The sequence below is a fragment of the Entamoeba invadens genome (genome assembly GCF_000330505.1).
Source record: "Entamoeba invadens IP1 unplaced genomic scaffold scaff_1105074726239, whole genome shotgun sequence".
NCBI lineage: Eukaryota > Evosea > Mastigamoebida > Endamoebidae > Entamoeba > Entamoeba invadens.
Genome location: NW_004440091.1, coordinates 41,777 through 48,582, shown reverse-complemented (window position 1 = coordinate 48,582; position 6,806 = coordinate 41,777).

Sequence of the window (6,806 nt, the reverse complement as noted above, 5' to 3'; positions counted from 1 at the left end):
TACTTGTTTATTGCTTGACGTTGGTGAAACATACAACCATGGTGTTTAACTTTTTTAAATTCTTTTAGAACAGAAATAAGAGAATTTTCAAAATCGGTTATTACATCAATGTCTCGTTCGAAACAAGTTGCATTGCAATTCTGTTCTTTTATTAATTTTTCAATTGCTGTGACAAGTTGTTTATAGATAATTTTGTTTTTTTTTCTTCATCAAACAATGCAAAATGGGATATATTTGGCCATTTTTTAATTGGCAGTGAATTGTATATAATTGATAAAATTGACGTGGACAACTTTGAAAAGTACCATCCATCATAACAGATGTGCACCTAGCAAGCATCATTAATTGTTCTGTATCCCCAAAAATGAAGATGTTTGAGTCATCACTTTTAAAAATAAGTTTTGATTCACCTACAGATAAATCAATTTCTTCACATGTTTTCGGTTCTTTTTTTGTTGGAAAGTTTCGTTGAACATATTTTTCCAATGTTTCAGACTTCATACCTATTGAACTACGAGTATATTTTCTTATAAGAATTCTTCTTGGAGTTGATTTAGCTTGATTAGTCTTGAGATCTTTTCTTATAAAATTTATATAATTCTTTTTTAATAAATTTTGTTTTTCGTGTTTATGAACGTTATTTCTGCCATACAAAAAGGTACCATCTTTTTGTTTGTTAATAGTGACTCTACAACCTTTAACAGAACATCTAAAATTCATTCTCCTTTTATTTATTGGGTGAAATAAATATCCATCAACAACAGGTAACTCCTTATTTCTTTGACTATTGATACTCATCGTACTCACATAAATACAATATAATTAAAAATTATTTATAGTCATAATTAAAGTCACAAAAATAATTAACAATTCAATTACATTTTAATAAAAAGTGACATAAAATTGTAATTTATTTAATTTAATTGTGTTTCAATTTTTATAATTATTATGGATTTTTATGTGTTTTTATTTGTGATAATAATTATTTAAAAAAGTGAGTAAATTAAAATTGTTATGATTTTTAATTAAGTGTAAATAACAATAAATATTTAATTATTTTTATATATTTAAATACTTTATGATGATGGTTGTGATTATTAGTTTGAATAATTAGTTTTGAAATAGCTTATATTAAATTTTGTATTTTTGGTTTATTTAATTCATGTAGTGTCAAATAAGTTGGTTTGAAATTGTTAGTGTTAAAACTGACAGAACAAAAAAATAAAAATGTGTAATTTTTTGAAACAATATGACCAAATACTAACTCTCGTTTTATATTTTTAAATTTTATTGATAAAATACAAAAAAGAAAGTTTTGGAAAGAATTTGGTGAAATGTCTTTGGGTGAAATGTCCCTTTCCCGTCAAAAACTAAACAGATAAGTTTGAAAAGCTATGATTTTTTAATTTTTTTAAATTAATTTTTATTTATAAAAATAGCTCAATTATAAAATAATAATTTGAACTAATGTGCACAAAAAATACAATAACATTTAAAATAGTTTTATATGGTAAAAAATATAATTAAAAAATTAATAAAATAAAATTTGAATATTTTTAGAATTTTATAATAATAATTACTATTTAAAAAAATATAAAATATAAAAATAGATTTAATAACTGTTTTGATATAAAAAATATATAAATTAAATTAATTAATAGTAATTAAATAATATTCCCGAACAAACGCACAAAACTAAAGTCAGACAAGTTTGCCTTAAATAAAATAGTTTGAATTAAATGGTTCACGTTAATGGTTTAAAACCCATTAACAAGAGTAAACAGTGGGTTAAACTAGAAAATAATTAAATGGTTAAATAGAATAATATTTAAACTAACATTTATATTAAAGTTTAATGTTACAGTTGAATCTTAAAAATAAAACCAAAAAACTTTTAAGTATTGTTTTGTATGTCTTAACATGTTTGTTTCGTTGAGTTTAAACATGTCATAACATACACCGCCTTATTCGGATACTTTTGTGTTACTTTATTTTTTGTATATACAATAAATTAACAGTATTTCCTATCGTGATGGGTAAATACTGTTATTAACTATAAACCAAATAGTACATATTAAAACGAATTTAACGAAAGGAAATATTGTCAAACTTCCCAAGAGTGGGATTTTAAGAACCTCCGCTCGATTATGGCAAGTGAAACGTATACCCACTTAATAAATAATAGGCCTATGATTTTTTTGGTTTGTTCTCAATTAATGTTCGTTTAATAGAGAACAACAAAAACGTTGAAACACATTCTTGGAAATCAGACTGTACTTATAATCGATTTGGATTTGAAATGTTATGGTTATGCAATCAAATAATTATTAATTGTACTTTACTTGTTTGCTAACACATTAAAATGTTGGTGATGATTATAATTGTGTAATAGTATATTGTAATCTTTACTGGTTTATAGCTTTCTTATTCTTTATTTAATGGTTTGGGTTTTTGACTTGCTTATATCATTCAATTGTTTATATAAACTTGTATGTAAAAAAGCAATTAATTAGTTCGGGTTATAGTTCGAAAATTATTATAATTGAACTATAATTTTTACCATTTAACCCAAACTTGTCGTTTAAGTCAAACTTGTCATACTGTAATTTAATTAATACGTTCTGATAAATAGATTTGTTTATTATAAAATAATTTATAAACTTGTTGAATAATAATTAAACAATCAAAACACGTTTTAATTGTTCTGAACGTTACTCCGACACTGTTTTCTATATCACAACTGTATTACAACAGATAAAATGTTGGCCTCATAAGCAATGTCAGTCAATGAGCATTACAAAAAGTATCATGAATGTTCAAATCAAAATGTTTTTAAATGATATTTTTGTTATATATGATATAAGTTATTAGAAGTCAAACATAATTAAAATAATTATATTTTAAATTATTATAATTAATCAAAGATATTATCTAATCATTAAATAGTTATAATTAAAGAAATATACAATATTTAATAAATTTTTATAAAAATACAATAATACAAAAACAATCTTAAATGTTGGTAAAACAGAACAAAAACTATCCTATAACTTAAAAATGCCTTTAATATTGCAATGTTGAAAATAAATAACAAAAACATAGTTAAACATTGTCAATAAATGCTATTTTATTTGTTCAAATAAAGAACCATACAAATACATTTTTATTTACCAATATTATTTTGAATAAATTACGCAATTAAACGGGCTGTGTTTTGAAATAAAAACAAAAAACACAAATTTATAACACAAAACAATTATCGAAAGTTTCATTTTTCAACTTGAAACGAAACAAATCCCATTATTTTGGTATTATACATAGGGTCATATTATGTAAAATATCACTAAATTATATGGGATTTTTAGTCTAAATATACGGGATAAAAATTATTTTAACATCAACAAAAATTTTTTATTTTTTTAGTTGTGTAAAATAAAAAATTCTAGAAACAATAAATGTTTGTTTATTACATATTATACAATACAAAAAATATTATTTTTAACCACTTTGACAATAAAATAAATTGAAAATTTACCGGATATAATAAAGGAGACCTTCAAGATTGTCACGACCCAAGTAATCTTAAGATCTTTTGGGTTGAATTAATTATTTTTTTGTAAATCGGCATTTTACTTTCCTCTTTACCAAATAACAAAAAAATATTTTTAAAAACTTCACGTTTTTTTTGAATTTACACATTGTTGAATTGGTTAAATAAAATTATCATTAACCTTAACAGATCGTGTTAACAATTTTCATAACAAAGTTATCAACACAAATAAACGTTCAAATATACAAAAAATCAAATATACAAATCAATACAACAGTGTTGATACTATAATAATTCTCAAATTACATTTCCACTTAAATAATAGTTGTTTATAACATTGATTTTATTGATTGTAAATAAAAACTTATGTGCAATGACTATGATATACATTTAAAAAAATAAACAATTATCATCAAGTTCATTGTGTACCTACGTCGATGTACACAATTTTCGTAAAACGACTTTTGTTGATAATTACATGTAAGAGAGTTGTTATATACGTTTATTCTTTTATAACTATCGTTTTCTTGTTATTCATGTAAAAACACATAATTAAACATATATACCTTTGTAACACCACAACAATTATTATTATATATAATAAAAACATGTATTGATTATTAATTTCAATAATGTAATAACAACAGATAATATATCAGGTTTCACTGTTAATCACTACATTTTCATTTTTATAAAATGTCAAAAATAAAACGTGATAGATTTTTAGTGTAAAAACGTGTAACATCAAAAAAACACCAAATCATTACACTAAAATTACTAGAATAACACAGTTTGAAACATTTTTGCTCATAACTTATTGCTCTCTCACATATATACATAAGATATAAAAATAAATATTTAATCATCAAAAAGCAAAAGCAGACGATAAAAATATAAAATTAATTCGAGTTTTTTGTTGTGGAACATTAAGTTAGTTGTTTCAACAAAAATGAATACACTTTCATGATTATTTTAAAAATCAATTCATACATATTTATTCGTAATAACAGTTATTTCTTTAAATCATACATAACAATGAATTAAAACATAAATGTTTGTCTATTTGGATTTATAATACGATGCACATATAATCTAAATAATACACAAACATTTAATAACAATTCAATTGCTTTCAAATTGAATATTAATAAAATAAAAAAATATTTTTAATTAAATTTATAAAATATATTTAATCATATCTAAGTGACAACACCAATGTAATTAAAAATACAAATTGGTTTATTATCAACATTTTTAATTTGTTCATGTGTACATTTGATTATTTATCATAAACAAAATTAATGTAATTGTCAGTTATATTAACCAGTAAATATATTTTATTTAAACAAATAACGTACAAATGGGTTGTGAACAACAAGTAGTTAAAAATAATTATTCACATTCTTTTCATTATATAATATTTATGTATTTGTTTAGTTTAAAATTATATGTTTACACACTCAAATAGTTTACACATTTAATAATTTATATGTTTTTACAATGGGCTTATAGAGTATAAAAGTAAATCATTTTATTTTAATTATCAAAATACAATCATTAAAAAGTAAATGTATAATTATGTTATAATTTCACTATTCAAAAACAGTTGTGATGTCATTTTCATAATGTGCTATTTATGTGTGTAATCAGACATAATAAATTAAAAAGATAAAATATATTCAATAAAGTTATTAACATGTTATTATCGACAGTGAGTTATTGGAAAATGATCGTGTTTGATGTAGTTACACAATTAAAATGGTCACACATGTTCTAAATATAAAAGATATATTTATAAATCAAAAATATGTTAAAAACAATTATTATCTTTGGTTTATATTTACATCAAAAATTACATTTGAACATGATTGTTGATTATTTATTTATCATTCCATGACTTGTCATATTGATAACTATATGTGTGAATATCAAAAACTTCATTTTTAAATTGAAATACAATTGTTTAAATATGAATATTTTAAAAGAAATACAATTATTTTTTTGTTTACCAAATATTTGTTTTGTAGAGTACCGTGAAAAATCACTGCGGCGTGAAATATTACTGCGAATTGTTATTGGGCAAAAAATAATGTTATTGTTGCTTATAAAACATAAAAAATAATTTACTTTGTAAAAATGTTATATAATATGGCTATCAATTAAAACAAGGGTAAATTCGTAAAAACGAACATTCCAAACAACTCAAACTAGATATTGGTTTTTATTTTATAGTTTTTAACAATTTATAACTTATAATACGAAACAATACATCAAAACATAATAACAAAAACGAATAAATTAAAACATCGAAAATTTGAATGAATAGTCCACCTTTTGGACACCATAATATGAAATTTGATTTATGCTCATCTAGTCGTTAATTTTTGTTGTGAATATTCAAATTATAAACTCTATTGAATAAACTTAAATTATCACTATAATCAATATGTTTAAACATAATAATAATACAAAAACACACAGAAATATCAACTCGAATTATTAAGATCGAATAAACGTTTCAACTTCGAAATTATTATAACAACGCAAATTGCAATACAATAAACACAAACAAAATACAAAATACGTTATAAACATATCATATTGATAAATTTATAAAATATAAATCAATTTAACGATAACAAACAGTTAATGGGCGTGGGGTTTTCAAATGGTCGATTATTTAATCACACCAATTTAAAATTTAAATAATTTGTTGAAATGAAAGAATTAAATTGTTTGGGGTTCTGGTGTATTAACCCTTTTAAAATAATGATAATTTATAATAAAATTATCCATAATTAATCAACTAGTTTAATTATATGATAATAATTATTAAAAATAGTTTCACATTTAAAAAAATAATTTATAATTTATTGTTGTTTTATTATAAATTTTTGCTATTGTTATGTTGATGTTAATTTATAATACACGTTAATTAACCATTTCACTTGTTTGTTGTTTATTATATTTTAATTATATTTATACTATAATAATAGTTCATTGTTTGATTTATTTAATGTGAATTGTGATTGTATTTCCACATCATTTTACGATCAAAATAGCCAGTGATCATACAACCAACATGTCAATTATTTACTGAACGATTTCGATATTACAGATGTTGTTATGAAATAGATAATTATATTGTTTATTCGTTTTGTTTTTAAACCATTTTTTGTGTCACGGTGTGACGGGTTAGATGATTTCTCTAAATTTTTTACTTAAAAAATCAACTACTTTCATAAACCATAAACAG